At 43.4% G+C, this 19,322-nt stretch overlaps 1 protein-coding gene across 5 annotated transcripts in view; it reads right to left on the bottom strand.

Moving 5' to 3' along the window:
- The window catches only part of LOC125753653 (uncharacterized), a 175,552-nt gene that overhangs the window by 77,890 nt on the left and 78,340 nt on the right, over positions 1-19,322 (bottom strand). Inside the window, exons 2-3 of one of the 5 annotated variants that reach the window (XR_007405969.1) lie at positions 18,114-19,125; positions 10,938-13,393 (exon numbers count right to left, since the gene is read on the bottom strand). The exons of the other annotated variants lie outside the window; for them this stretch is intronic. The gene's annotated coding sequence lies outside the window, so the exon portion shown is untranslated. Of the gene's footprint in view, positions 1-10,937; positions 13,394-18,113; positions 19,126-19,322 lie in introns of those variants that run through there. 5 annotated transcript variants of the gene reach the window in all.

The following is a 19,322-nucleotide window of genomic DNA, read 5'->3' as shown; positions in this document are numbered from 1 at the left end:
GTGTTGCTTCATCTTCCCTGTGGATGCTTCACAGCTTGCTGCTATTCCATTTTAAGAGAGCTCTTTTTAATCATGCTGTGTCCAAATGCCACACTATGAAATGTCAGCAGAGAACGTGTTATCAGTAAGACAACTGGATTCTTTTTTCTCTCGCTGACCTTCCCGCGGCAATCATCCTTAGATGGGATTCGGGGAGTTTTAGGAAGGGTTGAGCCCATGGGGAGAGGAGAGGATGTTTGTTGAGCACATTACGTGGAATAAAAATAGCTGAACGTTTAATGATATCTTTTTTAGGTCGTGTCAAAATGTCCCTGGGCTCAACGGTGGTAGCAAAAGGGTTGTATGAAAACATAATGTTCGCCCAGCTGAGGAGATGACAAGGGTATGCCTAATTGTTCATGCACCACCTTCTAAGAGAGGCCATAGCCTTCTGGGTGTGTTATGACCAGGAGCTGCAAAAGGGGCCAGAGCTCCCCCATGATCAACTGACCTATAGCTCCCCAAAGGGACTTCTATGATTGTGTGCAGTCTTACAAGTTGTCCACGTGATGCAAATGTTTTGCTGGTTTGGTTCCTATTTATATATTTTTAAAAATAGTTGCTTATGGTTTAAAAATGTTTTAAAAATGATTCTTACAAAGTTTATCAGGAAAAGAACAGTATCCCAACATCCTCCCCTATTTCTCAGAGTAACCAAACTCAATCTATTTTGTGTGTTTGTTTCCACTTTTAAAAAAAATAAAATGGTTATATTGCTACTAGCCACTCTGGAAACCAGGATTTAGCTTTCTTTCATCATACTGTTCGAGCATCAAAAGCACCCTAACTGTCCTCCCTCCTCCTAATATAGTGGATTTTGGTTTTATCAATCTTCTGTTTCTGTTGTTTTAACTATATGAACACTAGCCACAGGTGAGGCAAGTAGTATAACATGATGGCCTTTCTTTTCCTGTACATTTTATTATCTTTGTTTTAATAATTTTTTTAAATTTTTTTTTCATTTATTTATGATAGTCACAGAGAGAGAGAGAGGCAGAGACACAGGCAGAGGGAGAAGCAGGCTCCATGCACCGGGAGCCTGACGTGGGATTCGATCCCGGGTCTCCAGGATCGCGCCCTGGGCCAAAGGCAGGCGCTAAACCGCTGCGCCACCCAGGGATCCCTTTGTTTTAATAATTAATCATTATCTCCACTTTCATTGCTTAGCTATCTATATTTTCCATAGATTTAACCCCAAACAGTCTGCTCATTGTCTAAATCTCCTCCCAACAGTGTCAGATGTATCAGGTATCTTGTCAGTTTGGGCTTTTTGAAGGACAGCTCCTGGAGCCCTCTGACCCAGCCCTGGCCATACTCTGGGTCTGGTCACTCTCTGGTTCCCTCACCAGCATCCTGGGAACCACTGATGCATTGGAAACCTTATTTTTGATTTATGCCTCCTTCTTTTTTGTGGGTAGTGTGCTCTTCAGTACCTCTTCAGAAAGGATTCTTGAAGATAAATACCAAGAACTTGCATATTTAAACATGAATATGTTTATTCTAACCTCATTCTTAATCAACAGTTGGGCTGGGTATAAAACTTTAGTTCAAGGTCACTTTCCTTTAGGATTTTGAAGGTATTTTCTATCATCATTCAGCTTCCACTGTTTTGGTTGAGAACTTTGAATATTTTCCACCTTGTTGCTTTATGTTGACCTGCTTGTTTTCTCTCTGGAAACTAGTCGGATTTTCTCTTTGTTCCTAGTGTGATGGCCATGTTAATATTATAATCATAGTTAAGATTTATTTGCTTAATAAATATGCAATTATATCAACTATTTACTGGACATTGTGCTGGATGTCAGGAAGTCCCTTAAAACAGGACAGTCTCCAGGCAGCTCTTGGACTCAAAGAGGCAGAGTGTAGTGAGAACCAGAGATGCAGCTTTCTAACTCAGACATTTTTGTGGATTTAGACAAATACTAGGAATTTGCAGAGAATTTTGGCTCCTATAGCAGCATACTTTGCATTTGCAAAAGCCATTTCCTGCTAACACATACACTTGGATTAAAACCAACGTGGAATAGAGAAATATAGATCAGCTATGCCAGCCATAAAGCAAGGCTTGGCAACCAGATTACAAGACAGTTTCCTAATATCAAGAAGGGAAATGATTAAAAAAAAAAAAACTTCTTGCCTTTATCTTATGACAACAAACTAAGACATAAATTTGCTACTGGTGAAAGCAAATAAAGGTAGGATCTAATTCTGTAAGGTCATTGCTCTTTTTAAATTGTTTACCGATGCTTTCTTCCAGAGTTGAATACAATTCTCAATAATAAGCAGGAATGCTGCTTCTTCATTACTTCATTAGTAGACTAAGCAACTGCTGATGCCAATAGGAAGCATAGTCATAAACACGTAGTTACATAGACAAAACCCCGTAGGCACCTCTGTCTCCACAGCCAAAGCTTCCAGACACATTAATAAACCCAGTAAGGGAGGTGATGCCAGAGCATTTAGCCCACCTTCTGACTCATCAGTTTGTCCACCAGAAGTAAATTTTTTTACAGTTAAAAATAGGAGACACGTTTGAGGAATTATGAAGTTTGGAAATCAATGTGATAGAGGAAGAGTTAACCATGAAAATAAAAGTGTAAAAAGAGAAAACCTGAGGTTAACCTCAAACATTTAATCTTTGCATGGGATGAGCAGGTGTGAAATGCAGCATCAGAAGATGGCAAGGAATCCAGGCAATCCCCATAGCCTGGGTTTTTAAACTATTCAAATGTTCATACACATCTGAATCTCCAAAGGGGCTTGTTAAGGAAGATAAATGGTGGCTCCTATCCCAGACATACTCTATTAGAAATTGACATTTAGGGGGTTTTGGCTGGCTCAGTCAGTAAAGCATGTGATTCTTAATCTTGTGATCATGAGTTCAAGCCCCACGCTGGGCATAGAGCTTCAGAAAGCAAGAAAGAAAGAAAGAAATCTGCATTTTAATGTACTTCCCAGATGATCCAGATAAGTATGGAAGTTTCGGAATGACTGTTTGATCTTGATTTATGATGGGGGGGAACAGAGACAAATACACCACTTACCTGGAGGGGAAGAGAGTTTCCATATCACATCTGTGGCTCTTGTTCAAACAAGATTAAGGGCCAGCATCTAGTCTTTTCCTTGTTTCCTATCCCCCCCATCCCCACAGATAGACTTTAGGATGCCATGCTCTTATTCTTCCCAATCTAAAGCTGCTTTCAACATTCATTTATAAAGACTTATTTATATGAGAGGGGGGAGGGAGAGAAACTTCAAGGAGATTCCCCCCTTAGTGGGAAGCCTGACATGGAGCTCAATCTCATGACTCACGAGATCATGACCTGAGCTGAAACCAAGAGTCAGATGTTCAACTGACTGAGCCACCCAGGTGCCCTTCAAAGTTCATTTTAACCTGCTTCTATTGTTGTAGAGTTAAGAGAATGTGCACATGTGTCTCATGCATGCTTGCCTGCCTACATGTGTGCATGCATGTGTATGCTTGGTGAGGTACCAAAGTAACTGGGAGCAAATTATCTTAGTCTTGGTGAATAAGAAAATAAATAAGAAATGAAACTTTTAAAAATATTTTATTTACTTATTTGAGAGACAGAGAGCAAGAGAGAGAGAGAGTATGGGTGGGGTGGAGGGCAAAAGAAGAAGCAGACTCCCTGCTGAGCAGGGAGCCTGATGCAGGTCTCAATCCCAGGACCCTGAGATTGTGACCTGAGCTGAAGGCCGATGTTCAACCACTGAGCCACGCAGGTGCCCCCCAAAAGACTTTTATTTCATGACAGGAGGTACATTTATTTTATTTATTTATTTATTTATTTATTTATTTATTTATTTATTTCATTTATAATTTTCTTTTAGAGAACTTGGAAGATTGACCTGGGGCTGGGATGGTAGGACAGGTTTGACCGACAACCATATAACAAGTTGAAAGATGTCCCTTTGTGGCTACCAGTGCTCTGGGCCAGATTGCAGGTGAGCCACTATGCTCCCTCCCCCAACGTCCAGGAAACTCTAGCCCACTAGGTGTGCTGGGTGCTGAAACTGGGTTCACAGTAACAGCTCTCACTTGTGCTTCCTCCACTAACTGTAGAGCTGTGCCTGAGAACCAAGACAAGAAGGTCACGTTCCAACACCGCCCAGGGTCCAGCCAGGATGCTGACTGGAAGGGATAAAAATCCAACTCAAACTACATAACTAGTAATGGGATTTGATTTCTCTGTGGCTGAGATAACTAGACATGGAGCTGGCCTGGCTATTTAGGGAAAGAGGCACCTCTGGTCTTGTCTTCCCTCTTTTTGCAGCCCTGTGGCAGAAGAAGCCAGGCTCCTGCAGGCTTTGGGGTAGGACCCACTCTGTTTACCTTGCCTCAGCCTGACGACTCCACCAGAAAGAGAACACAGGCCTTTCTCAGTGGCTATTTCTACGATCCCAGGGAAGGCCTGTTTCACAGAGTGTTTCACTGGGCTCACTTATCCATCTTCGGACCAACTGCTATGTCTGGAAAGAACACAGAATTGGCCAGTCCTTGAGGCTATGCCCACCCATGGATTTGGGGTGGTCCCTTTATTCAGAAGCCCCACAGGGCTGACAGAGGCCATTCCCCACATTAAGAGATGACATTAGCAGAAGGTGAGGGAGAGAACAGGTACAAATATCCATCACTGTCATTCGCTGACTTTGTGACTTCTGCAAATTAATGAATTCCTCTATGCTGCCTAGGGTTGTTATACGACTTAAAGGAGATAAATTATGTCAAACCCTTGGCAAAACCCTGTAGATAATCAATACACAGTTATTATTGCTGCCAACCATTCTCCTTCTTAAGAATTTACAAGCCATGTAAGTATATAAGCTTAATTAAACCCAACTTTATTTATATGATTGAAAATCCCCGAGAATTCTAATTTGATCGTTTTACAAGAAGGTGTTGGAGGTGAGACTGGCACCTCCCTTGCAAGCTAAACGGCAAGTAAATCAGTCCAATTGGCCTGTTGTCCAATAGAATTGCTATGTATCCGAGTCACAATGCAGATCGTTAAACAAATTAAATCTGGAGAAGATTCTTCGCACTCATCTAGTCTAATAGTTGTATATCACAGATTAGGACACCTGCTGGAGAGAGAGAGAGAGAGAGAGAGGTCTAAGAGCCCAGACTTTGTTAGAGGGAAATGGATCTGATTCTGTAGGCCAGGAACCAGAAGTTTGCATATCTATTAAGTTCCCAGAAGATGGGAGGCTGCTGTATGGGAGCTACGGTTTGGGACCTGCCACTCTAGCTGGCCCTGCTTTCTCAGTTTGGCCACAGAATAGCCTAGGAGGGAAGGTTCTAGTGCCGGAAAAGAGGTAAAACTGACCCCAACTTCCCTTGGCTCCCGTAAGCATACACTACCATTATAGCTACCATGATAGCTGTAGCATTGGCTAAATTAGATGAGGTGTGTGTGTTGGAGAACGCCATCGATCATTCTCACAGACTCGAGAATCAGAACTACCAAGTCTGAATCCTGATTCTGGAACTACTAGTTACCTAGCCATAGGGACATGAGGCATGCCCCTCCCCACCACCCCCAAATCTGATTTCAGAATTATAAAGTAGGCATTAAAATGCATCCCAGGGACATTACCACATAAAGTTAAATGAGATAAATTGAGTGTCACGCACAGCACGTAAGAAGTGCCTTGTAAATGTGTGGCAGTAACTCCAATCAAGGAAAGAAAGGACGTGCGAGCTGCCAGGGGACACTTCGGAGGGCCCGCTCACGCTGCACCGGGCATTGCTGAATCAGGACCCAGAAGGATCTTAAAAAGTGAGTGTATCCTGCAAGACGTCAGAAGAGGCTTCCGGGCAGAGGCATCGAAGCCTGGAAGTTCATGTTCTAATACTATCGTAAAAATAGTGAACATACAGAAAATAAAGATAACGCAGTCGGGATGCTACCGGAGTGTGCGGGGAGGGACGGTGAGGTATGAGGCTGGGCCGGCAGGATTAGCGGCCTGGAGATGGGCCTTCTGCGTGATGGTGGGATCGTGGGCTTCATTATGTGAGCAGGTGGGACAGCCAAGGGCCCGCTTGGCCAACAATGACATGCCACAGTGCTCTTGAGTCCAGGTCTGTCCATAAACAGTAGAAGGAAGGAAGGCTTCTCTGTCTTCACGGTTTCCTTACATGGTGACACTTTGTTAAGTGTTCTTATTACAACCCCTGTGACGTAGCATGGATCCTTTGGTCTTTTTCTTCGATGAGCCTAGTTTTTCCTTTCCATCTGGGAAGTGTGTAACCGTAACACCTTGTGAGGGACCCTGCTCTGCCTTGGGGGTTCAACAAGAGCAGGAGATGACCACAGATACCTCCCCCAGGTATGACCTGGGGTCTCCGCAGGTTCAACCACTCACTGCTTTTCAGTATCTCCTGATGGCTGGGGACTTTGAATGTAGATTTGTTTGGATCTGAATCTTTTCACTGTCACATCTACCCTGTAGGAACTTGGACAGGTCACTTAACCACTCTGAGCCTAAGTCTCCTTTTATGAAAAGCTGTCCTACTAATGCCCATGTTTTAGGACTACTGTTAAATAAAGTTTTACATGCTCTGGATATATAACAAAAGGCCAAGAAAGGGTGCTTTATATTATGCAAGCATCTTCCTTTTTTATTGTTGAGCACTGCATCCACCATGGTTCTCTTGGTAGAGAGTAAATGTCCTCACAATGAACCCCCTGCTGACATGTACCATCACTGATAACTGGATAACGACCTGCTATGTTATGAAACAGGAGACTAGTTTTCAGGGACTAGAACCCAGGTAACATTTTAGAGGGGGATCTGTAGATGCTTTTCTGGAGGTCAGAGGACATCAGAACCCAGAGAAAGCAGAGTCCTGGAGGAATTTTCAAAGGGATGAAGGAGACCAAGGAGGAAGAGGTGGGCTTGTAGGGAGCTAACATAGGGGGGGTCATGAAATGTTAAGTCTCCATTATTTAAGGGATGAAGTGACCCTCAATGCCCTGGGTCATAGCCCACTCCTGGGACAGTCAGATAAACACAGTATGAGGGCCACAAAGGTGAAAAAGTAGAAACTTTAACTGTCTGTGCCAAATCCGTTCATCCTGGCCACTGGCCAGCCACTCTCCAAACCACTGCCACCTCCTGTTCTTTCCATCTTGTTAGAGGAGGAATCAGCGTTCCATTGTTACTAGAAGCTTCTTTTTATGCTGACAAGTATTATAGGCTCATGCACTTAAAATATTGATGGGCAGACAGGATATATGATAGTTGAGTGATGTTGCGATACTTGTCCTTCCAAGTATGGAAGACGCTAAGTTATGATATTATAAAGGAAGGGCTGAATTATTGGCTAGTCTTTAGGAAAGAAGGAAGTCATAAAATAATTTCTATGTGAAAGAAAATTTATTTTCAAGAAGGAATAGTGTTTTCAGACTTCCAAAGAGGCTAATAATAAAGCCCTGAATCTGCTGATAAATGCACTTTTTTTTGGTAAGTTGTGCTATATCTCAATAGAAGGTTCACATCCAAAATCACTTATTAGGGGATCCCTGGTGGGTCAGCGGTTTGGCGCCTGCCTTTGGCCCAGGGCGTGATCCTGGAGACCTGGGATCGAGTCCTACGTTGGACTCCCTGCATGGAGCCTGCTTCTCCCTCTGCCTGTGTCTCTGCCTCTCTCTCTCTCTGTGTCTCTCATGAATAAATAAATAAAATCTTAAAAAAAAAATCACCTAGTTAGATATCACATCATCTTCGTAAGAACACCCAGCCCTTTCTGTTACGAAAAAATTCTCTCTGAGGCGCGAGCAGCTCACCGCTGGAACTATTCTGGGGAACCCCCTGATTCCGACCCAGAGCTGAGGCATATGTAAAAATAACCTCGGCAAATTTAATTTTACTAAGTGGTTTCTGTACCAGAAGATTCACCTGCTCCTTCCAAGTTGCCTGTCCACACGAAGGCCTGTAAGTAGATCTTAGGATGCTCTTGAAATAGCACATCCTGCCGAGAGCAGGTGAGGAGTGGGGGAACACTCTCCCAGCGTGAGGCCTGTGTCCTACTTAATCAGATGTGATTAAAAAGAAATCCAAGTTTAGTTGCTGCTCTGCTTAGCCAGGAGAAAAAGGCTCATGGAAGTGCCCAGGTCCTCTTAAGACCGTGCTGTTGCAACCCTAAGCCAGGAGACTCAAAGCCGGGCAGTGCCAATTCCCACTGCACCTCAGAGGAGTCGATCTTTGGGATTAAAGCCTGCCCGTGGAGCCAGCCTCAGTGTGCACACACTGTGCACATACACATGGACGCGTGCACGCACACGCGGGAGCATCAAGCGTCCACTGAGGCTACTGCATGGTGCCACGGCTAGAAGAACAAGTGCCACTCGCCGCCAGCAGCAGCATTGTGATCCCAGGACACATGAGCCCACGGGAAACTAGGTCAGCCACGGTTCTTAAGGGATTAACACTGGATCTTCCTACCAACTCTCCAAGATGAACATGACGCAACATTAAGGACCTGCAAGCTTCCATCTCTCCTGATTATTTTACTTGCTTCAACTTAACCACTTTATGGGGGAATACATTGCGATCATCTTTAATTTTATTCTATATCATACATTTGACTGCTGGGGGATCTAAATTCAGTGGACATAAGGCTCACGTTGTGGTTTAAATAAAAATAAAGAAATAGGATACTTTTCAGACTTTTTGCTCGCTTATTTTTTCCTTAAATTTGGAAACTAGCCTTTCTCCATGTTGCTGAATTCAAATCTACCTATCCCTAAATGACACCATTACACACACACGTAGACACACACACACACAGTCTTTCTTTCCCAAATTAATGACTGGTAAATACATTTATGGTCTTTATCTCCAGTTCTTAGAATGCTGATCCTAAAACCCTTGGTATCTCATGGAGTGATGTGCATCTTTTGCATACTAATGAGATGACCGATAGCTGGGAAGCCCTTGATCATTTCAGAGGAGGGCTGGTCACCAGAAAGGCCTAATCACACCCACACGATCGGAACTTCCCAACCCCCTACAGAGAGGAGGGGGGCTGGAGAGTTCAACCACCACTGGGCTGTGATTGAATCAATTGTGCCCATGTAAGGAAATCTCCATAAATACTCCTACAGGATGACAGTCAGACAGCTTCTGGTTGGTGAACACGGCCAGGTACCAGGAGGGTGGTGCAGAGGGCCTGGAAGCTCTGGGCCTCGTCCCCCCATTCCTTGGTGTAGATGTCACCTCCACTTGGCTCTTCCTGAGCTCTGCCCATTTGTAATAAACCAGCAATAGTAAGTAAAGTGCTTTTGTGGAGTTTTGAGGGCCTTTCTAGCCAATTCAGGGACCTGAAAGAGGGGATGTTGTGGGAATGCCCGACTGGCAGCCATGTCGGATGGAAACGCATGGGCACCCAACACTTGACGACTGGCATCTGAGGTGGGGGACAGTCTTGCAGGGCTGAGTCCTTACCCTGTGGGGTCAGAGCTGAGTCCTGGTGATTAATGTCAGGATTGAATTGAATTACAGGACACATCGTTGGTGTCCAGACAGCTGGAGAATTGCTTGGTGTGGGAAACCCACACATTTGGGGTCAGAAGTGTTGTGAAGCATAAAAACACTTTCAATTCCTTCTCCCCTCCCCAGGGAGCCTTCCCCAGGCTGACTCCTCCAGGTCCCCAGCATCAGCAGTCATATCCTCCGCTCCCTTTTATACAGCATCTTTTTTTTAGCCCACTGTTAATTTTAGTAGTAACTAATGATAATGAAAATAGGAAAAAAAAAAAACAAACAGAAAACAGGGCACTGGGGTAGCTCTGTGGTTGAACATCTGCCTTTGGCTCAGAGTGTGATCTCGAGGTCCTGGGATCAAGTCCTGCATTGGGCTTCCCACGGGGAGCCTGCTTCTCCTCCTCTGCCTGTGTTTCTGCCTCTCCCCGTGTCTCTCATGAATAAAGAAATAAAATATTTAAAAAACCCAGAAAACTAATAAAAATAGAAACAGAAATTTATGACTTACTACCTACTGGGCACTTTATTATGTGTTTTATAAACACTACCTGGAGTTAAGCTTCACAAATGTCCCTGAAGCTGGATATAATCACCCCCCATTTATAAAAGAAAAACTCAGCTTTATTGTCAGTCTACCGCCCAGAGTCTCCCTTCTCTCAGCCTGTTTTAGATCAGAGCTGGGTCTCCTTGTCCGCTTTCCTCATCAGCCACTCACCCTTCAACCCCTCCCATTCTGTCTTCTTTCACAAAAGGTCGCCATCGATGTCGGAATTGTCAGTTCAACACCTTCTCTTTTTTTTTTTTTATTTATTTATGATAGTCATCAGAGAGAGAAAGAGAGAGGCAGAGACACAGGCAGAGGAAGAAGCAGGCTCCACGCACCGGGAGCCCGACGTGGGATTCAATCCCGGGTCTCCAGGATCACGCCCTGGGCCAAAGGCAGGCACCAAACCGCTGCGCCACCCAGGGATCCCCAACACCTTCTCTTTGATTGTCATCCTCTATAATTGTTTTTTCTTATTTCTAATTGTAACCCACTTCCACCCCTTGAAACCCTTGTGCTCTTAGCCTTTGAGTCTCCACTTTCTCATTTCCCCCTGGCCTCTCAGATCTTCCTTCTGACTCTCACATTGTCTTCTATCCTCCCTTAGAGGGATGCCTTCCCCCACTTTCTGCCTTCTCTTTCTCTTTTTCAACCTTTCCTGAACATTCTCAACAACTTCTAAGGTGCTGAGAATCATCTGTGTTGCTAGGACTGAGGTCTCTCCTCAAACCCACACCATATTTTCATCTGCACACAAGATATGGCCCAATGGATATTCCACATGTGCCAGTTTTCCTTTCTGGTCTGTTTTAGCAAGGCACCAACCACCAAGTTACCAGGCATCTCCGTGGGATCATTTATTTATTCTTTTTGACAAATGTCCTAGTACAGCTCACCATCAAATCCCATCAATACCAGCTCATTCTGCTGTTCCCATTGCCATTTTTCCAACTCAAGCCTCCAACACCTCTGGCCAAAATAACTCCTTGAATGCCCCAAAACTTTCTGCCACTTTGGTAAACCCTTATATCACCACCACCAAAGACTTCTCTATCTCATTTCTCCTATTTTAAAACTCCTGTATATTACCCTTACTCATCGAAGAAAATTGATGTGTCCCAATATGGCATTCAAGATTCACCTCATTTACCTCAAAGGTAAGATTTTTACCAATTTTTTGTGCCCCCTGCCCTCTTGACCCTATCATGTAGCTAAAATAGACTTAGGTGTTCTTGATCTCTCTTATTAGACTTCCTTGCTATTCACTCAACGGACTATAGGTATGGCTCTGAGATGAGAGTTCAAAACAATGATTTAACTTTAAAGCTGCTTAAGTGACTTATGAATATTAGCATCATTTTATTTCTTACTACAGCCTAGAAGAAACTAAAAGGAAGTCTTTTTAACACATACAGGTACACTCTACTTATATGATCCACTTAGCCTTGTTATCCGGTGCTGTTGTTGAATACCGTAGCCTTTGTTGTACTTGAGATAACTTACCTGAAGAGTACTGACTCCTTGCTTCTAAGGGAAGAGGAGCCCAGCTGGTTCTTAGAAGGCACCCCCCAAATGGTGAATGGTGGCATTAGAATGGGTTAATGAGGTCAATTTATGACCTTAAAAGGTGTCTTTATATATATTTTTAAATTGCAATAGAAAAAAAAAGTGTTTCATGTCAATAATTCCATGTGTTTAAAGTGGTATCATCGTCACCGAAATACTGAGTTTCCTTGTGAGGAAACAGAAATAAAAATGGGGAGGGGGGGATATTATATTGTATATGTTATATATTAAACAAATATAAATATGTGTTGTATAATTACATAATATGTTGTTATAATTATATAGACACACACATACACAGATTTATTATAGGAATTTGCTGGCATAATTATGGAGGCCAGGAGGGCTCATGATCTTCTTCTGCATCTTGGATAGCCACCAAAGCCAGGGGTGTAATCTAATCTGAGTCCAAAGACCTAAGCCCTAGGAACACTGATGTCTAAGTCAGGAGAAGACACATGCCCGAGTTCAGCTTGAGCAAGAAAAAATAAATAATAAATAATAATAAATTTGCCTATCCTTTCCCTTTCTGTTCTATTCAGGCCCTCAACTACTCAGATGAGGCCCACCCACACTGGGGAGGGCCATCTTCCTCATTAGTCTATTGATTCAAATGCTCATCTCTTTCAGAAACTCCCTCGCAGACACATCTAAACAGAATGTTTTACCAACTATAAGAGCATCCTTTAGCCCAGTCAAGCTGACACACAAAATTAACCATCACGGAAGTAACAAAGTACTCATGTCAAAAGGAATAAGGATCTATAAAACTTACCAAAAGTGCAACCAAACAGAAAGATTAAATTGACTTATTGAATTACTTTCATTCACCTAGAAAATTTACCAGTGTTACTCCTTTCACGTTAATAAGAAAATAATTATAAATTTGTTCTGACCAAATGACTGTGATTAGGTGATTCTTTGAAAAGATGTATTTCCACACAGTGGGAAGGAAGGCCTGATTGCTCAGTATTTCGTGATCAATAATTCTTTCAATATCTCCATCTGTGAAAGGGAAGTTCAACAAAATAAGCAGAGCTATAGAGTATGATGATGAGCTTGTAGCAGGAGCTGGGGAGGCAGAACACACAAAATTCCTCCAAAATAGACATTCACATTTTAATTTAATATGAGCATGCTGGTTGTTCACAGAAGCTATTTAAGAATTACTAAAGTAGACAGAAGACGGGAGGAGCTTTCTGAAGGCTGGTTCCCTCTGGCCCTCCATGTTGGCCTTAGACGGCGACATCATCTATAAATTAGGCAAACCAACTGACTTAACCAAGATCTGATGGGCATAACGTTGAGCAGATGGGGATGCGCAAGACCTGGAGGCCATCTAGCAAACAGGCATTTGGGGAAGGGGTTCAGGCAAACACAGTGACTCTTTGCTGAGAGGAGACTGGAGGAGGAAACGCAAGGTGTGGCACTGCAGTGAAGCTCAACTAAAACAGAGTTGCCAAGGCCCAAGATAGAGGCCAGGTGAGGGGGAAACAGAGCCTCAGTTGTTGGTATCCTTGGGACAGAGTCAAAGTGGGCACAACACAGGTAGATACATATGCACACCCATTCACCTGAGATGCTTTCCCTTGTAAAGCAGGTATGTCCTGAGTCCACAGATATGCTCTGAGTTTACAAGTTCAGTCCATCCTGGGATAGCCAAGGGCAGAAAGTCAAGCAGGTAGATGTAACACCACGGCTCTTAACAGAGACTTTCCTTTGCCTGTGGCTTCCCTGAAAATATAGGAAATATCATTAAGGGCTTTGGTTTAAAACCTCTTTCCTTTTATGTTTCACAAGTCTGAAAACTACATAGGAATAAAACAAAATGGTGACAATATCCACAATAAATAAATAAATAAATAAATAAATAAATAAATAAATAAATAAATAAATTCACAAAAAGGAGTAGATACCATCATCTGGAAGGCTAAAATGACATTTATGACAATCTCCAGGTCGCTCTTGGAGCTAATATAGGACTGTCCTCAGGTACCTACCACCCAAATATGGAGGATAGAGGGAAAGTTGCAGAATGCTTTAAGTTTTCCTCTGAAATATCATCTCACTACTACGATGATGTTTGCAGGGAAGATGTGAAGAGAGAGCTCTTTTGCTTTCTAACTGGAATTTATTTCCAATTCTAACTTCAAAGTTTCCGAGTGAAGCATTTGTTAGGAATAGTATTTTGCCATAAGGACTAACCCTTGAATCATAAGGGAAATTCAAGGAAGTGGAATACAGTGTTTTCCAACTGTTATTAATTTTTACTTACTCATCCAGTCCTTCTCTTTGCTATGGAAGAAGTGACATTTCCCTGCTGGAATAAGGATCCTGCTGTGTAAGAGCCCTGAATCTAATTGTAATAGTTGGATTTGTTTTTGTTGTTGTTTTGTGTGTGTGTGTGTGTGTGTGTGTGTGTGTGTGTGTGTTTAGACTGTTGATCATTATTTTTGTATTTTTTTCTGCTGCCCTTATCACGGTGAAATACTCCTTTCTAGAATTCTCTCCCCCATATCTTTGCAACATGTATTACGTTTGGATTATTTCCCTTTGCTACTTATATTGCCAAATTCTTAGAGACCATCTACATGTCTTGGCAATGTAAGGAGTGGTTCAAACTGCCATTTGTTTTGCCCTAACTGGCCCGAGTCAGCTGATGGGAATTCTGATTATATGCACTTAGGCCAAGATGTGAAGTTGGTTTGGAAAACTTTTGGAAATATCAATCCAAGAACATTTCTTTCCTATTTATGTCTATCAGTCACTTTATTTCCTACTGAGACTTATTTATATCACTCAGAATTTCCAACTACAGAACATGACTTTGAAATCCCATAGTTTCCAGAAATCTCTTAGAAGTAAAAGGAGATGAAATGAACCCGTAATCACACAGATGAATTTCTTTCTCTGCTCTTTGAAAAGCAAACATTTTCTTTTCTTTTCTTTCTTACAACCCTTCCTTCTCACTTCTATCCTATTCATATTTTATATTTTATGATTCTTCTAAGTTTACATATGATCAGGATATTGATTGAAAGATGGTCTTAACATACCACACACACAAAATAGCCCAGGAAGTTGTCATGCAGTTATCTGCGTATGTGTGTGTGCATACACGTAAAGAGTGGGACAGATATGATAAATATGATCAAGCTAGGGATCATCTCTTTGACAAAAGCTGAACATCAGTGAAGTTTGTTCTTCTCTCTTACATTTAATCCAATCCAAGATTCCACTGAAACCGAAGAAATAGTCATTAATATATCTACTCCTCTATACCTGGATTGAGCCCCTAATAAGAATCGGACACTGTTCTAGACTCTAGGGATGCCACAATGAGTAAGCAGACAAGTCTATCTCAAGGAGCTTCCACCAGAAGGGAGAGAGTTGGACCACACACACAAATGAAACCTTTAACATCAGATGGAGAGGAGTGGCCTGATTACAACAAACCAGGGCAATGTGAGGATGATTCAGCAGGCTATGTAAGATTGTGTCCTCAGAAGGCACCTCTCTGAGAAGTGATGTTCATGCTAAGACGTGAAAGACAAGAGTGTGTGTGAAAATACGTAAAAAAAAAAGAAATTAAAAATTTTAAAAATCACTTAAAGAGGAGGAAGTGACTCATTTAAGGGCTCTAAGGCAGGAACAAGCTTGAGTTGTTTGGGAAACATCAGAAGTCCCAGGGTGATGGGGTAGGATGAACAATAAGGTAGCAAGGAGCAGTGGAAACACAGATGGGTGACAGTGGCCACCATACAGACCTCTCAGGTTAGGCAAGGAGAAGCAATTGCATGGTATGAAAGGAATCGATACTACCTCATTATAATTTTTCATGGCTCACCCCCTCTGCTTTGTGGAGAGTAATACAGGAGGCATAGGAATGGAGAAGGAAGACCACACAGGGAGCTGACCTGATGGTTCAGGCAGACGATGATGTGCTAGCAGAGCACAGATTTGAGACATGCTTTGGAAGCAGGCTTTGTAGCAGGAACTACAGATATGGATGCATTTTCTGAGATGGGACAACTGAGAGGCAATAATACTGTAGGGTTCAGATTGGCCACGTAGGCAACTGGATATAAGCATGTGGAGAAAAGTTTGGAGTAGAGATATCTGAGAATCGTAAACTCCTGGAGTACTTAAAACTATAGAATTAGATGCATTTATAAGTGGTGCATGGAGATAAATGGGGATCCCAGATCCATGACCTGTGATGCTCCAACATTTCCAGTCAGGGCGAGGAGGAAACAGGCACAGAGAAGGGGAGGCTTGCGTGGGAGCATGGCAGGAAGGGATACCAAAGAACACTGTTCTTTTTCTCAAACCTTTCAGAAGTCATTGAAATCAATACGTAATGAATGCTCCTCCCCCTTTTTTGGGCAGGGGCCTAGGTGGAGATCATATGTGTATTTTGTTTAATTAATCCGGAAGGTAATACAGGCAGAAAAATTCAGCGAATTTAGGTAGCTGGGTAATATGCTTACGAAGTATTGGTGGAGTTATCTTCTCCTCTTTATAGTGAACTAAAAATTTTTTTCTGTTTTTTTTTTTTTTTCTTAGATCTTATTTATTTTGAGAGTGAGTGAGAGAGCAAGAGAGAGTGCAGACAGGGGGAGTGGGAGGGAGAGAAGCAGACTTCTCACTGAGCAGGGAGTCTGATGATGCAGAGCTCCATCCCAGGACCCTGAGATCATGACCTGAGGCAAAGGCAGATGCTCCATCCACTGAGCCACTTGGGCGGGGTGGGGGCGCAGGGGGGTGCCCTACCTAACACTTTTTCATGTACTAAAGTCTATAAAGGTCTTGCCAGGAGAGGGACAATGGTGAACCCAGCCACAAGGAGGTGGAGGTGACGAGCAGAGTGGTGATAAGCAGGTCATCACCCACACTCTACAGGCACTCTGGACCTGTGGAAGTTTAAAATCCAGAGAACAATAAATAAATAAATAAATAAATAAATAAATAAAATCCAAGGAACAAATGAAAAAATATAGTCAAAATTTAGAGGACAGGGAGTGGAAAACTGATTTTTATGGTAGTCCATGAGAATGCGTCTCCTTCTCTAAGAAAGAAATCGGCCCCGGGGCCAATGAACTACGATTAAAACACAGTCCAAACTACACAGGTGCTTGCATATAGAGTCACCCGTTAATTTAATTGCAGAATGCCAATTTGGTTTTCAAAAAATATATATAAAAAAATCATTTGTTGGCCGATGTGGTCTCACATCGGCTTTAGTCCAGAAGGTCATGCTGGTTGAGGACCAAAGTCAGCTCTGGGAAGATGCTAAGACACCACACCTCAAAGCTGGGCTTCCACAAAGGTCTGGGTTTCTGTCCTGAAGACATTTTTCGAGACCGATGTGTTATGTTCTTAGATTTAAAACTTTCCATTGACTGATTCCTTACGGAGAATCTTGAGTCTCCGTAGCTAGCTTGCAAAATGTGAAGATGTCATGCCTTCTTAGTGGTGACATGTCATGATCTTACCAAAATGGAATAAAATGGATACGTGATAATCTGGAACAGTTTCAAACTGCTTCACTTTTCCTGTCAGCAAAGTTTATCTGCAGTCATACACATTTGTGATTCTTTACTCGGTGTAAATATTGAGCGAGCAGGACTGTGCACATGGGCTTGGGCCATGGTCTGGGCGATAGTGTTTAACAACCAGCTCTGGGGGCGCCCGGGTGGCTCAGTCGGTGAAGCACCTGCCTTCGGCTCAGGTCATGATCTCAGGGTCCTGGGATCGAGCCCCATGTTGGGCTCCCTGCTCAATGAGGAGTCTGCTTCTCCCTCTTCCTCTGCCCCTCCCCCTGCTTGTGCTGTTTCTCAAATAAATAAATAAAATATCTTCAAACAACCACCGGCTCTGGGAGTGATGATAGAGCCCTCGCTGTAGTGTTTGCTGATGTCTATGATGTGAAGCTCCCAACAGGGCCAGTTTCAGGCTCCCAATTCCACACTATTCCCCTGAACACAGATTTGCTCATCACACCCACACTGGGTCCTCCAGAGCCCATGGGGGCCAGTTCAGCCAGAGGCCAGAAGCTGGGCAGACAGGACAGGTCACCGAAGAAACCAGACCTGGTCTCCATGCTTAGCAAAGTCGAGAATAGCTTACTGAGCAAGATCGTTCGAACAATGCCTTGTTTTCTTTTAAAAACAAGGTTTTTATGATGATGGGTGTGCACACAGAAGTTCATCAAAAGAACGGAGAAAAAAAATGTGACCTACATGGACTGGAAAGCGTTTTTAGATGTGAATGAAAGCCGTGTGCATGTGTGTGTGTGCGATTAAGTAAATTTAGCATGAAAACAATTGATAATTCCTGGAATACTTATTTTTAGGTGTCGCACTTCTGCGGAACCCTTTCTTTGGCAGTAGGTCATTTCAATAGGAACTCCCTCTTCCTCACTTCAGAAAACGATGGTAATAAAATCACAAACCTGGAGCATCGGAGCCTGGACAGGCTCTGTAAGAGATTTTTCCGTAGCCTGAGCCTCCATGGCACAAAAATCGACGAGGGCCATCACACGTAGGCAGGGCTCATAAGCAGAGACCTGTTGGGATCAGAACCGGCCCTTGGGTGCAGTCCTGAATGTGAATCCACATTTGTAGAGACTTAACCATTTCTCAGACCCAACCTCTGTGTCTCATTTTCTTGTGTTTAACTAATTCCCTTTGTCTTGCCTTAAATGAGGCAATTATCCTGCCACCTTTACAGATAATTAAAGATCCTGAAAAACCTGATGATTTCAGGCCCCACTAATTCACAAACTGTGATCAATCCCACAAGGCCTAGATGGCAAAAATAATTAGATGAGCCAACGTAGGGTAAACATGTAGGATAATGGGTGCATTGCTGAGCCTGCGTGGGGGAAAGTGCATCCGAGGCCTTGTAAACCTGCCGGAAGGACAGGCCTCCTACAAAACAGGCCGGCGGCAGACCTCTGAACGGGCTCCACGAGCAGACCTCACAGGCAGAGGCCCTGTGAAGAGCCCCGGAGAACCTCGCTCAGGGATCATGAGGAGGGCTGAGGGCTCCAGGGGGCCGGGACACAGTGAAGGTAATCAGAGTGCATTGACCGAAATATTTCTCTAGAAGTCAAGCCTTTTGTGACTCATGCAATGACCTCCATTCCTTATCATGGTAACCCGCATTTTGTGGGCCTCCTTCATCCCCTTAGACGTCATCCACTGGCAGCCCACTGGGCTGCTCCCCAAAGAGAGGGTGAAAACTCAAACTATATGCAGTTCTTTTCATTCAACTTTTCAACAATTAAGTCACGTTTAGCACTAGCAGGCATGGTTTTGAGCCCGTTACAAATAGTGACTCATCCGGTAACGTTCCTCGGCGAGCTCACGGTTTGGTGCAGAAGACAGTTTATCACAAAGGAGATGCGAGGCAACGCCTCCTACCAGCAGCTTGGAGGGTCCGGGGTCCCAGCTGAAAGTGCCCTAAAGGATAAAGGGGAGAGTTTTTAACTGAAGCAGAGGGTAGGTGGGGGTTGGTGAGGCCAGAGATGCAGGCCGGGGTAGCCTGGCATCCTCAAGCTCCTCTGGAGGCACGAAGGATGAGAGGAAGATCTTGGTGGGTTTCCAGCCCCCATTTCAGGTGGCTGTGAGGAAGCTGGATCAAAGACCAGCATCAGCAA

The sequence above is a fragment of the Canis lupus genome, chromosome 2 (genome assembly GCF_003254725.2).
Source record: "Canis lupus dingo isolate Sandy chromosome 2, ASM325472v2, whole genome shotgun sequence".
NCBI classification, from domain to species: Eukaryota; Metazoa; Chordata; class Mammalia; order Carnivora; family Canidae; genus Canis; species Canis lupus.
The sequence above is the reverse complement of the archived record's forward strand: the minus strand, read 5'-3'. Positions and strand labels throughout refer to the sequence as shown.